Source organism: Fukomys damarensis, unplaced genomic scaffold (genome assembly GCF_012274545.1).
Source record: "Fukomys damarensis isolate Sample0158 unplaced genomic scaffold, DMR_v1.0_HiC HiC_scaffold_24, whole genome shotgun sequence".
In the NCBI taxonomy this organism is placed as follows: Eukaryota; Metazoa; Chordata; class Mammalia; order Rodentia; family Bathyergidae; genus Fukomys; species Fukomys damarensis.
This window is the reverse complement of record NW_022900936.1, coordinates 61876918-61891834: the sequence shown is the minus strand read 5'-3', so window position 1 is coordinate 61891834 and position 14917 is coordinate 61876918.

The following is a 14917-nucleotide window of genomic DNA, read 5'->3' as shown; positions in this document are numbered from 1 at the left end:
CATGACTTTTCTCCCTAAATTCGTAATACTCACTGTTTCCATTTATTTTATTTTTGTAGACTAAATTCTGTGTTTCCATTGTTCACTTCTGGGCTTTGTTCTGTAATAACACGATGGCAGCTTTCAATTAGAAACTTTTAGCTTATTAAGTTGACTCTCCACAGGAAAGTACAGTGGCCCTATGAACCGCTAGCTGAGAAAAGTACACCTATTCATTCAAACATGTGAACTGATCAATAAGTATGTATTGGGTTTTCCTTTGAGATCTGATGATGTAGGAATGAATAGGGGCAAATAAGTCTTTGCCCTTATGGAAAATATATCTAATGGGGAGGCAAAAACTTTAAACTCATATACAGAGTGCATACATATACACATATACACACATTTCAACTTACACTACATACGGGCCACGAAGTAAATAAAAGGGGCTAAGGTTGGGGTCCCCATTCCCCTGGCCATGGATGGCCTGTTTAGAACCAGTCTGCACAGCAGGAGGTGAGCAGTTTCAGGCTGTTCAAGCAAAATCCTTTTGTATTTACATCTACTGCCCATCATCGCTTCTCAAGCCCTGCCTCATGTCAGACAAACGGTAAAGGAGCATGAACCTTACTGTGAACTCATGAGAGAGATCTAAAGTGTATATCCCTGAGTAATCCTAATCTACCACCCCCAACTTCACTGGCCCGTGGAAAACTTGCCTTTCATGAAACCAATCCTGGGTGCCAAAAAGATTGGGATTTCTAGACTAAGGCAATAAATGGCGGTAGAGAATAGAAAGTTAAAAGATCATTAATTTAATTTAGTTAGAGTTATTTCTTTTAAAACATGAAATCTGAGCAAGATTAGTTTAAACAGCTAACGGGGATTGAGAAGAAATATATAAATTGGAATGATTAAGAAATAAATTATTAGACACAAGCATTTTGCAAAATTCTTCCAAGGTTATTTCAAGAATATTTGTAATAACACAGCAATAAAAGGTTATCAGATTCCTTTTAAATTTTGGAAATCTGATATTTAGAAAGATTGATGAACTTCTCAAGATTATGCAATCTCTAATAAAGTCAGGACTAAAACTCAGATCTGCCTGGTTTTAGAAACCATGTTCTTCCTATTGTACTGAATTGTTTCTTGGATCAAATAAATTCACCTTGTAATACTGTTTTCTTCTTTCAAAAATAGCTTTGTGTATAATAAAATTTTCTAGATACTCTATTTAGAGAAGCTGTATCAGCATCTATAGAATTTTTTCCTGTGTGTGAGAAATTTCTGGAGACTAGAGACACAGAGATACCACAGAGCTGCTAAACTCAAGAGACTGCCAGACTGCAAAAGAAAAAAAAAAAAGAAAAAGAAAAGAAAACAAAGGGACAATGTCAAAATCTGTAATAGATGCTAAAATGCGGAATTGTGGGAATAAATAGGAATTACAGTTGTTTCAGTCAGCTTTCTGTCACTGTGCAAAAACGCCTGAGAAGAACAGCTGAAAGAGAAATTTCTGTCCATTGGCGGTGAGCTCCACTGCTTCTAGGTCTGGTGAAGTGGAAATATCATGGCAGAAGGGCACTGTGGAGGAAAGCAGCTCACCTCTTGCACTGGGCAGCAAAGAAAGCAAAAGTAACTGCGCGTGCTGGTGAGCGTCCTCCTCCTACTCTCCACTCTATCGGATGGCGCCCGTGTTCAGGGTGGGTCTACCTACTTAGTTTGCTGTTTCACACATTTGGAAACACCCTCAGAGACAAACTCACAAGTGTGCTAACCTAATTTGCTAGAAATGTGTCAATCCGGTGAAGTTAAAAACTCAAGTTTAGCCATCGATTGATTGATAATTGCATGGAATCATAAAGTTCTAGGGGAAAATGGACTGGGGGTTTGATTAGTTTCCTACGGTTACCCTTAATCACAAAGGAGAGGGTCTAAACCAACAGAAATTTCTCTCTCCTATTCTGGAGGCTGGATATCCCCAACCAGTATCAGTAACTAGTTTTGCTTAAAATCAGTGTCAGCAGGGACATACTGCTTTAGGACCTCTTGTGCAGAGCAGTACCTTAGGTCTTCTACCTCTCCTGGATGTGAATGATCCTGAGTTTATGACCTCATCACTCCAATCACTAAATCCCTTTCTGTATGTTTGAAAGTTCTCTCTGCCTCTCTCTTATAAAGATATAAATAATTGCATTTAGGCACCACATGGATAAAATAGATTAATTTCCTCATTCAAACCCTTAATTTGTATCTGGAAAAAAAAAACGCACCCTTTTTATTCTTCTTTCCTTTCTTCCTCTGTTCACTACTTTCTGCCAAAGAAGATAACATTTATAGGATTTAGGCATGATGATGCAGATATCTCTTGCATGGAAGACTGGATTTTCTAGCCTACAGTAAAGACTAGAGGAAGTGCCAGGCAGGGGTAAAACAAGACAGATGTTTGCAGGTTTTAGATTATGAAGCATTGGTTTAAAGTGGGAAGCTGAAAGAGGTGAAGGAAGGGTTGGGGATTTAGCTCAGTGGTTTCACTGCCTGCCTTGCAAGTGCAAGGACCCAAGTTCAATCCCTGATACACACTCCCCCACTCCCAAAAAAAAAGAAAGAGGTCAAAGAAAATCATTGTATACCATTGGTTTTGCACTCATTTTTGGAATATCATTCACTATTCATTGTTTCTGTTATCTATCATATATTTAATTAAGGTCTGTGGTAGAAACTAAGAGAACATAATTGCAGGATAATAGTTATGCTCTCTGCCAGTACAGAGCTCACAATCTAGATGTTGTTAGGCCATTAAAAAATTACATGGATAATTTACATTATTAAAATCTGTAATATATGCAACAAAGAAAAATTGAAAAATGTCATTGAACCTGATAAAGGTCACAGGAAAGCCAGTACAATAAAAAGGTTCTAGTAATTTTGAAAACTGATAGACATTCTATGGGAAGAAATGCATCTACACCCTCATTTCTGTAACCCTCCTCCCAGGTCATTTTTCTCCCTTCTACTCTCCTAGTGCTAAGTTCTTTTGCCATGTCTTATACTCCTTGTGATTTCTTTGCATGGTTTACTTGGAGATGTAAATATCACCTGAGATCCAATGGACATGTTATACTTAAGTAGCAAAAGATAATGAGAAGCAGAGGTGAACATAGTGGACAGTCATGACAACTCTGCGACAGAGGAATAATGCATTGAGGCCATAGAATGAACACTGGTCCAACTACTATCTGAAAGGGAAGTGGGGAGAGGCCTGTATGGGATGCACAAGAAGTAAGCAAATGTTACCCTATTTTTTTTGTAAGTATTGGCAAGTAAGTGAAAATAATTCCCTTCTTTTTTTGATCTCTTCTGCCTTTAAAACTTTATCTACAGTAAAAGTCACTCTTTTGAGGGACTGTTGGACAAATGTGTGTAGTCATGGCAGCTGCATCCATGGTCATAGCACTAAAGAGTAGTTCTAACTATTCCTGCCCTTCGCATCTGCCATACCTGTGTGGTTAACTCCTTTCCCTCTCCACACCCTTGACAAACCTATAGAAGGGGCTTGTAGCTGTGCTAAAGACCAGTTAAAGGGAAAAGGCTGAACTTCAAGTTACAAAATTGCTCACTTCATACTGTGGAAGCAGAAAAAGTGGGATGGGCACAAATTCAAGAGCTACTTAGAATCCAGCAAGCTAACTTGGTTCTTAATGTTAAGTATTTCAGCTGGGGATGAAGAGGAAAGAGACCAGGGAAACTTTTCAGAGTCTGGCTTGAGGAAGTATAAGCAGCCCTTCAAAGAGTAGAAAGAACAACTCCTTTGAGTAGAAGTCAGAGCTTGTGTTAAACTGTGCTGCCCAGGGAACACCAAAGACCAATAGCTGGTGGGTGGATTTTGCATATGGAGTTCATAGTGGGAGTGTTGAACAAAAGTTTAGATTTTAGAGTGGGACATTTAGAGAGGAACCTTAGCATTTTTCTTTCCTCACGATAGAATAAAGTTTTTTTTGCTTTTGTTTTTTTTGGTTTTTTTTGGTTTTTGTTTTTTGGTACCGGGGATTGAACTCAGGTCTTTGTGCTTGCAAGGCAGATGGCAGAACCACTGAGCTAAATCCCTGGCCCAGGATTTTGTAGTATTAAAAATAACAACAGTATCCATAGTGTGCAAACTCTGTGCCAGGCATTGTTCTGTTGTCTTCTGTAAAAATTTAACACAAAACAATACTTTCATTTTACAAATGAGAAGCCAAGCCACAGAAATAATAATTTGAAAAAATGGCCAAGGTTTCACAACTAGTAAGACTCAGAGTTAAAAATATAAGTGCAGTATCTAAAACTCATTACTGAAGACTTGTTCAGATGCATTTTGTTAGCCTGTTAAGGTAACTGTGATACAGTAGGAAATTAATTGTAATTGTCTGAAGCTTTTAACTACATAAACATAATGTGTAATCTTGATCTCTTCACCTTACCTGCTGTATCAAAACGGGGACCAGGGATTGAATTTTTTTTAAATGTTTTAGCCTATTGTCATTCATCCTTTCTTTCATCGTTCACTTTTACGTATCTCCACTCATAGACTCTTAGATTGTGATGACCATTGTGTATTGATCAACTGGCCTATTTAGGGCACAAAATACTTTACACAGTTTAAAGATGAAAGATTTATCTTCATGCACAGTTTGAGAGGTCTCAGTTCATGGTCAGCTGGCTCCAAGACAGAAATATCATGGTGCAATAGCATGGTGGAGCAAGGATGCTCCCTGCTTGGTGTTTGGGGAACAGAGTACCAGAGAAGATGGGGCCGGAAAACAAATATAAATCCAAAGCCATGACACCATCACACACCCATACACATTCAGAAGTATTTTTTACTAATTTTCTAGGTGTCTCTCAAGCCAATCAAGTTGACAATCAAGCTTAAATTAATTGGTGAGCTACATGAAGAACAATTAATGTAGACCCATGTCTCATAACTTACGTTAAACTTAAATAAAAATGGTTCAAAGACTTGGGTATAAAAACAGAAGTCCTGAATCTGTTGGATGTTAAAACTCTTGAAGACATAGGCATATACAAGGACTTCAGTGTGGTATGTCTACACAAAGGAGTACTTCTCAGCCCCAAAGAAAGATAGTTGAGTCATTCAATGGAAAATGGATAGTTGAGTCATTCATAATGCTAGGTTGGAAACAGAAACAAAGATAAATATGATATGGTTTATCTTATATGAAAACCCCAAACTAGAAATAAAGAGAGAGGTAAATGATAAGGAAACAGGGATGAGAGGAGATTTATTCAAAGTGGAAAGTAAACTCGGGAAAGGGACGAGAGGGGAAACCAGGGAGGAAAGGGAGGAGTAAAAATGATCAGAGTGTGACATGTACACGTATCAGTTCCCCAAGCTGAGTATAATTATTGTGCATCAGAATCATATAATGAAAAGAGAACTGAATAAAAAGCTTAACTGTTATATACTGAGTTTGTAGCTTTTCTTTTGAGGTTGATTTATACAGGATGCAATGGATTTTATGAGTATGCTGTAAATAGATGTGAACAAACATCTCTTCTACACTAGAGGGTACCCCAGTGTATCCTTGGAGAATGTTTTGTGCTTGAGCATTGATGAGAGAAAATGGCATTCCTGCATAAGTCTGCATATATGGAATGAGCACTGGTCATTGACATTACACCATAGGCTTTGTAAGTAGGTTCTTGAGTGGAGTTTCAAAATTAACATAGTCTTCTCTTACAGTTGCTGTGTCATATGATCACTTATTGGGGCTATAACAGTTTACAGTGACTGTCTTCTGTCAGATTTTGCTTTCATAACTCAAGAAACTAAAAATTTCTCATATACTCCAGTGGAAAAACTAAAATATAAGCATTTATTTTTCATTGATTATGTTCTGTCACCACACACACACACACACACACACAAACACACAAAAAAGAAAAATACTTGTTAATAATGTAGGTTTCTATTGGAAGATTGATAATAGATTTAAGATAAACCCTTCATTTTAGTCTGAATTTGACTAAAGTCACCATTTCCAGTGTGCAGAGGTAACAGACTTTTAGCTCTGGACTTTGTTTATTTAGTATCCACCTATGAAAAGAATCATGATTGAAATGATGAAAAGATTATTCCCGTGGCTCCTGTGATATAATACTAATTTCAAAATGGATTTATAACTTCTCTTGATAGAACAATGATTTCATATAATATTTCAAATTGTTATTCATATTCCAGGGAAATACGATGCAGACATGGTTTTAGTAGAATGTAGATTGGCCCTTGCCCTTAAGGGAGCCAAATAAATGTGCCAGAGGTATAATATGAGAAATTTTTGTTTCATTCTTCATTATTTTAGCCTTTAGAGAAATTAGGCAAACAAAAGTGGGTATTTAGTCCAAATAAGTCTCTTGCACAAGATACCTTTGGGTTACGAAGTGTGGCCCAAGTCATAGGGGCCTTGAGATATAGTTTATTTGTCAGTAATTTACAGTATCTCAGCTGCTGCTATTGGGAAACAAAAAATACATAAAAATAAAACCAACAGTAAATGAGTAAAGAAGAGAAAAGCAAATATATCAGAAAAAAATACTTGGCAATGCTTTTATACTGTTAAACCTATGGAGAAACAACTCGGGGAATGCTTATAATGTAACATAAAACAAGATTCAAATGTGTGCATGTTTTATCATCTCAAGTGTTTCTCAAAATTCCCAAATTATAAGCATACAGGGATACAAGCTGGAAGGAAATAGACCAAAATGTTAACAGTTGTCATGGTTTGGCAGAAAATATACATTTCTTCTTAGTATTTTCTAAATGCTACATTTTTCTAAGTTTTAAATAACTTTGGCCAACTTTAACAACAAAAGAGACACAATTTAGTGGTGGTAGAAATGATTTGTTGATGACCCCTAAGTCTAATTAGGGTTGAAGCTGGAGGATATGGGAGTGTGCAGCACTAGCACCTCCGCTCAGGAAACCCTGGATTCCTTCCCTCAGTTCCTTCATGTGCATCCTCGTCTCTCTACCCCTCTTCCTTCACCCATCACCACCTGAGAGTCTGCCCTCCAACTTCAGAGACCTCCACTGGAGAAAACTTTCCTAATCTCTCCATCCTGTTTATCTAGATCCTTCTGTAGTCCCTGCTCAGAAATAACTCTTGCCGAACCCTGTAGCTGCTTCCACCACAGCCCAACGCTGCTCATATGATGAACTAATATTCGTGAGTGTTAGTGAAGTTCACTTTTATCAAGATGCAGATTTCAGACATTATGAGAAACCTCAGGAGAAATTGATAAATGGAGAATGTTAACATGAATCTGAATTCACAGAGACCTGGTTCTGAACCTTGTTTCTCTTACTTCTTACCTGTATAACCTGAGGCCTAAATATTTTATTTTTTTTTTCCTAGGCTTCAATTTTCTCTTAATTTCAATAGGGAAAATACTACTTATGTCAGTCTGTCTTGAGAATTATCAGGACTAGTTTCTATGAACTAAATGGACTACATCACGTACTCTTTACAATAAACAAGACACAGTGAATATGGACAGTAGAGAATGTTATAATAGTACAACCCAGTCCTGGCTCATGAGTTAATGGAAAATGCTTGACTCCCTGCTCCAGATGTATTTAATTTAAATTAATAGCCATGGGACATTTACTGTTGCTATGTAATATTCACAGGTGTTCATTTTTATATGATTCTATTGTTCCTGGTAGCCAACCAATATGTGGAAATTGATATCTTAAAAGTGAGCTACAAAAATACAGAGTTGTGATAAGGCCATGGCACCCTTCAAAAAATATTTTAAAATTATTCAAATCACTACTTTTGTGACTTTTTGTCCCCTCCCACAGTGTACATCACCGGCCATGTGGCAAATATGTGAAATCATAATTTCATTCTAAATTAGCAACCACTGACAAGGTTAAAGTTTAAAATCAATGAAAGAAATAAAAAGTGAAATTAATGCAAATCTTCACTGGCCCCTAAATGTACTCCTGAAACTCTACATCTTGGAGATTGCAAAGAGATGAGAGGGTAAGACAGATAACTATTGGTTTTCATTTTTAAATGAGTTTTTCTGGGGATCAGAGGATTTCTTATTATATCTATTTCACCTTCAAAATGGCAATGATGAGTTCCCAGTAAAGGTTATTCACGAATCTGAGGATTTGCCTTTCTGACTCAGAGTTTACTGGCATTTGCTAAATGTTTGGCTTTGTATTCATCTCTGCCTTCGAAGAAGATTAAAGTAAGGCGTTGTTTCATTTATTAGATGGCACTTTCTGGGCTGAATTAGGCTAAATGACCTTGGTCCCTTGGTTCTAAAATGCTTCGCAGGCAGACTGGTTTATACTAGACTTGGACTGTGCATGCCACCCCCCATTGTCTGAGGCTGTACATAAGCTTCTGGGTTCTAAATGCCATTGTTTCTCCCCAAACCAAGCCTTCATGTGTAGGCTGAAGTGTTCCCACAGTGAGAGAGAGGAATCTTGAAACACTGACTGGTCTTACCTCTTTCTTGGCTCTGGTTCTGTAATTACGCATTTGGGAAACTCAGCCTCTAAGTGAAGCTACTCCCCCAGTTATGAATGTTAAAATATTCCTTTCTAGGCCTTTATAGAAAAAGTCAACAAATTAATTTTGGATGATCAGCTTCACCTTCTTAGCCAGTTGTTGTATTAAGGATCTCATGAGGAATTACTCCTTACACTAGCTCTGGCACAGGTCAGAGTGGAGTGAAAATATTCTCTATTTAATGAGGGAGGGATCAAAGCCCTCAATATTTTATCATTGAAATATAGATGGAGGTAATTATCAAGGAATAAGAAACCTAGTGGCATAAATGAGGCTGTGTTCTGCTGAGAAGGTAACATGCCCTCATGAATCTGAATATCTTCCTTTTTGTTGCATGCTTTTTATTCAGTTTAAGCAGCTAACATTATATTGTTTTATTTTTCTCTTTTTAGTTTTGACTTTTAATAAATGCAGAAAAGTTGGGAGAATTGTGTAGCAATCCCCTGTGTACTCATCATGAAAAAATTCAGTAATGAACATTTTGATATAAATACCACTAATACTACTTTTGCAATATAAATAGGTATCACTACATGCCAGACTTGTCAAAAATCTCTCAATAATGGCACATTTATGTGTAACCAAATATTAAAATTGCACCTAAAACAAAATATAAAATAGTAATTCTTTAAAACACATATATTGTATATTCCTCATAATTGTCCCATCAATGTCTTTTATAAAGCTCAAAAATATCCAAACACCTATTTTACGTTGTATCTTTTAACCTATAAAAGCCCACCACTTTTTATTTTTGACTTTTTTTTTTTTTGGTGAGACTAGATTTTCTTTTAATGTGTGTCTGTGTGTGTGTGTGTATGACATACCACAATTACTCATTTGTCTATTTTTTTGGTAGAAAATTTTGATTTGTTTATCTTCTGCATTTCTTGTAAGGTAGTTATGGGTCTGAAAGCTCAGTAAATTGCTGGGTAGTATTTCTTGGCGAGAATATATCCTAGATGATGCTAATAACTTCGTAACATAAGAGCTAATTGATACCAGATTAAGCAACTCTTGGTGGTGTGAATCTGTTTATTTGGTTGAAGTTGTAATTACTAGCTCTCTCCATGATATAGGCATCTTTTTTCTTCTATATTAATAAGCAAATTGTAGGGGATCCTTTTACCCATGTGCTGTTCAACAAAATTTGATGCCGTGGCTTAAGGACCCATTGATGATCCTCGTTTTCTGAATTAATTCTTTATTCACTGTTGCTGAAGGATAGTTTGCTTTTCTAGTTCTATTATTCCTTCTCCATGTATCAGCAGGCATTCTTCTGTATTATTCTTTTACTTCCCCTTAGTATGTACAGATGAACTGTGGTTCTTCTTAAAAAGAAAAGGCAACTACATGAGTCTTTACATTAGAACATAAATTTTCTGATCATAAATTTGATTAAAATTCATCTCTAATGATAGCATGTGCTTATATTTTGTTTCCTATCTCCAAAACCCAAGGGAACATACAATTTTATTTATTTAATATTCTTAATAAATCATAGTTATTACTGAGTTTTGATTCCCAAATTATGTGAAATTTAGACAGAATTCCTTCAAACTGGCTCCTATGTCTTTCCCATTGTTAATCACTGAATGCTAGGAATAGGATTATTGGTCTTACTTTGTACTTCCCTTAAACCAAAACAGGAATCAGTCACTTCTCCAAAGATCCCTGTTTCCTTTGGTTCAGCAATAGCACTTGGAATCCAAGACCTGGGCACTAGGTGTTTCACTGTTGTTTGGATGCCATTGCTTCCATTTGGGAGAACTAGAAAATATATTTTTTAAAACTCCTGAATTCAATTTAACTCTTCAAGTATTTGACAAAAAATTTTTGACGTTTGTATCTTTATGCACGCTCATACTTTTCATTTAATTTGCTTAATTTAGTGTTCATATTATACCAACATAGAGCTTTACATTCCTAGTTTGTGCACAGATTGGAATGGTAAGGGAAATGTGTTCTGCTCTCGCTTCTAACTCCTGCTCTCCAACCAGAATTTACTCTTAACAGAACATTTGCAAAACCTCTAAAATGTCAACGCATTTGTGTGAGAAAAATTCCTGTTCAAGACAGTTTTTCACCTTGAAAATGCTTTATTACTTTTGGACCATGCTTCTTGCCTTGTTTGTTAAGGGGCTCATCTTAATGTAGGAGTCTCGAGAGGAAGTCCAGTGAAATTCTATTGTCTATGGGAACTAAGACTAGCACTCATTACTTCTACCCTTGAACATGGCCTTTGGATTTTTGTCATCGAGACTTTTCAGGTGGTCATTATTTGTTGACATACTAGATCAACACTGTTTACTACCCCTGACCAATTTTGACCAGCTCATACCTAAGATGAGTAGTTAAAGTTCATCTCTAAGTTCTTGGAGGGACTTTGTTATAAACATGATCATTGTGGAATCAGGCAAAAGTTGTGTAAAAGTGAGCAGCAGGAAGTAATTGAATGTAGTTAGGGATTATGTAAACCATTCTAAAATTAGGAGGCCAACATGTATTTTGGGGATACTAAGATAGCAGGGCAGAGAGAGACACGAATCATCTCAGAGTGTCACCCCTCTGTTGTGCTTTCTTTTACTTAGAACATTTTAAAAGTGAGACAGACTTGAAAAAGAATTTATGGTGAGTCACTGTGGCACTTGATGAACTTGTAGAGAAAATTATGCCTTTAAATATGTTTATCAAAAGTCTGCTCAATTACCAAGTTATAAATAAAAATAGCTATCTGTGTTGTGGATTTCCTTTCCTTAGGTAGTTTTCAGTGTTTTAGTGTTTTGAACATTGGCCAAAAGGACAGGTTTTTCTCTTGAAAATCAGATTTAGTCATCTTTCTAACACAGAACATTTTCCTTACGCTCAGGCTGTATCTTGAGTTCCCACCAGGTTCTTCTTAATATGCACTGCAACAAGTCCACAAGACTGTGGTGTCCTTGCTGTAGATCTGTGGACTCAGCACCATACACCGTTGGCAGGACCCACCTCGGGGCTCGCCAACATCAAAACCAGGCCAAGTAAAACACTGTCCTCACAACTGCCTGAAAATAGTAATGGACGTGTTGAGTGGAGAGTCCTCTTAGTGTATTCATTGCACAGTTGCAGGACACCATCCAACAGGAACCTTCCAGGACAAGGGACCAAAAGAATATGACACTTTGCTCATACTTTGCCAAAAAAAAAAAAAAAAAAAAGGGAAAGGGGTAGCAGTTGGACAAAATAGGGCCATCTCTGCTTCCCAACAGAGCTGTTGGCTGACTGCTTTCCTGTGTCTATGATGCCTCGATAAGCTTTCAGTTAGGAAAGACTCCTCACTTTTGCTTTAAAGCATTTTAACTACATTCCATCCTAAGTGTAATTTTAGCTGAGTCTGTCTAGCCACATGAGGGTAGCATACCTTAGGGTACAGAAAGTATTTTATTCCATCACCTGGGGCATTTTCTGGTCTCTGCAGCGTGATTGGATGGGTGGCCATGGAAAATCTGACAAACTGAAATTAGCCAAGTTTTTAAAGACATGAGTGGACTATAAATGATAATTGGGGTTTGGCTTATTTAACCACTTGCTACATCCATCTTTTTTTTTTTTTTTTACTTTCATTAGTACATATTTGAAGGTCATAATGATTACATTTACTGTAGGCAGTTGGTACATGTACAAAACACACTTAAATTCCCTTCTCACCTACCCCCGCACTTTCCACCCACTTTTATTTTTCCAGCTTCAGATTCATTTATCTTATAAGGACTTATAAAGTAAGTTATCATATATAGAGATTGAAAACAAGACTAGTAACCCAAAGAACATATAAAATACAAAGATGATTGTACTAAATCAAGGTACACTTTTAGATGTATTATTCACACTGAATTACAGTACGTTTCTTTCTGTTATCTCTTTTATTTCATACTTTATAAATATATTGGATTTTCAATATAAGAGAAATTATACAATACTTAAGCTTGTGTGTCTGAGTTACTTCACTTCACATTATGGTCTCCAGATGCATTTTCCTACAAATACTCAAATTTATCCTTTTCAATGGCAGAATAGCACTCCATTGTGTATAAATACATTTTTTTATCCACTAGCCTGTTGATGGACATATAGGCTACATCTAAGATTTAGATATTGTGAATTGTGCTGCTATATATATGGGTATACATACATCACTTCTGTATGTTATCTTCAACTCCTTGAGGAAGATACCTAGAAGGAAGGTAGTTGGGTCAAGTGGAATTTTTGCTTTTAGTTTTTTGGGAATGCAAGGTTATAGGGAGAGAGGAACTCTTCTCCATTGTTGGTGGGACTATAAACTTGTCTAACGATTATGGAGATATTCTAATTATTTTGAACCGTTTTCCAGAGTGTCATTTTTCAGGACAGGAACTAAATTGGCTTTTTTCACTTACTCCTTGTAAAACTTTACACAGCTCAGAGCTTAGTAACAGACACACTGGAGTTGTGCTACTGGAGTAGTAGGCTTTGAGGAGCTGTGTGTATGTGTGTGGGTACAGAATCGCAGGAAAAGAAAATGTTACAAAATTATATGACCAGTAGAAGAAAGGCAAGGTATAAACATGCTGTGTATAGATATTTCAAACATAGAGAAGGAAGTATAAAATCGAGCACTCAAAAAGTAGAAGGAAAACTGATTAGATACAAGACTTTAAGACCTCAGTTTCTGGGAAAAGGAGAAATTCAACCAGAGGAAATTTAAAGTTGTTAAATTAAAAGAAAGAGAACATGAGAGTGTATTACAAAAGTGAAAGATAGCTAATACTTTGAATGTTACCCGGGGAAACAGAGATACTCAAGAATATTAAGCCATTGAATATCTAGGGAAAGCAAAATGATCTAGAAAGAAGTTGTGCCAGGGTTGATTTTCATAGATTATACGGTGTCTATGTTGGGAGAAAACATATTTTGACTAAAATTTTAACAGACTATATGCTTCTGTATGTATCATTTTGTTAGTGTATTCTGAAGGGAAGTATATAGCTTGCTGCACCTGCTTTTGTATATATACAAGGAATGAATAATTTATTGAGGAATGAGGAGGCTCCAAGGTGAAGGAGCACTTTGTTCAAATATCAGGTGCCTGGAAATGGATTTGGATGAGCATAGAAATGATCGACAAGAGCAGAGCCAGGCAGAAAGGCCAAAAGGAAAAGAGCAGCCAAACAGATTTCAGAGTTGCCTGACTATCGTCCCCAGGCATAAGAAACAGAAGCAGTGTTTTTCAAAGTAAATCCTAAAGCCTGCATGTGACCATTACCGAAGATTAGCCCGTGAGGAAAAGAACAGCACACTAAACTATATCTCATTTATTAATATGAAAGAGGGAGTTGAAAGAGAAGGAAAGAGAAGAAGCATGCGCGTGTGAAAATAAAGTGTTATTCCAGAACTGCATAGAACCATTATTATTCAGGACAAGTTAAATAGAATACAGAAGAATTTTTTTCACTTGTGAGAAGAACTTTCAGAGTTGTAGGCACTGAGGAACATTCAGTAAGATTAAACATAGAAGTGGAAAACTAAATGAAAGCACTCAGCCTAATATACACAGAAGGAATCAAGCACTAAGAATAGTAAGAGGACAGTGATTCTAAAAACAAACAATAATAAACTCATCTGGAGTAAAGGAAGAACTAAGTCATTCTGTTAGTGGAAGACTCTAACCTGTAAGCTCTTTCATAGTACAGATTACTTTGGGGGGCGATTGAAAACTTTGAATACATTTTTCCCAGACAAGAAATATTTCAAATTAAGTTTTCAGGAATGTTTCAAAAACTGCTTTTGTACACATATGAATCAATAACAAGCATCAACTGTGATTGCTTGCTACTTTTACTCTAATTAACCACCATGTCTAGGATAAGCTTGGTAGGTTGAGCCTCTGGAAGCCAAATGACTTGTTACTTTCCATAAGCATTTAAGACACTTTCTTTCTCAGGTTAATGAGTCAGGCCATCTCAATTCTCTACTCTCCCTAGTTTTTTCTGTATAGAAATATTGATTTATTTTAAGTCATTAAGCAGCACTTCATCCTGGGCAGGCATACAAACCTGGAGTCTTCAAACAAATTGAAAAGGTAGTCATTTCTATGTACAAGAGACCATATACGGCAGGACAAAAAAATGAGTTCTTTTTCATCTGTTTTGGTTAGCATGCGATGGTGTATCAGGAGTAAACAATTAGACATATATTGATTTTTATGGAAAAAGATAACTTGAAATCAGTGGACAAAACAAATCCTTTGGCAGTCTATAGTTGGCTACATGTGAGTAAGAGGACACACATAAAATGAAAAAAATAAGATGATATTACCTAAA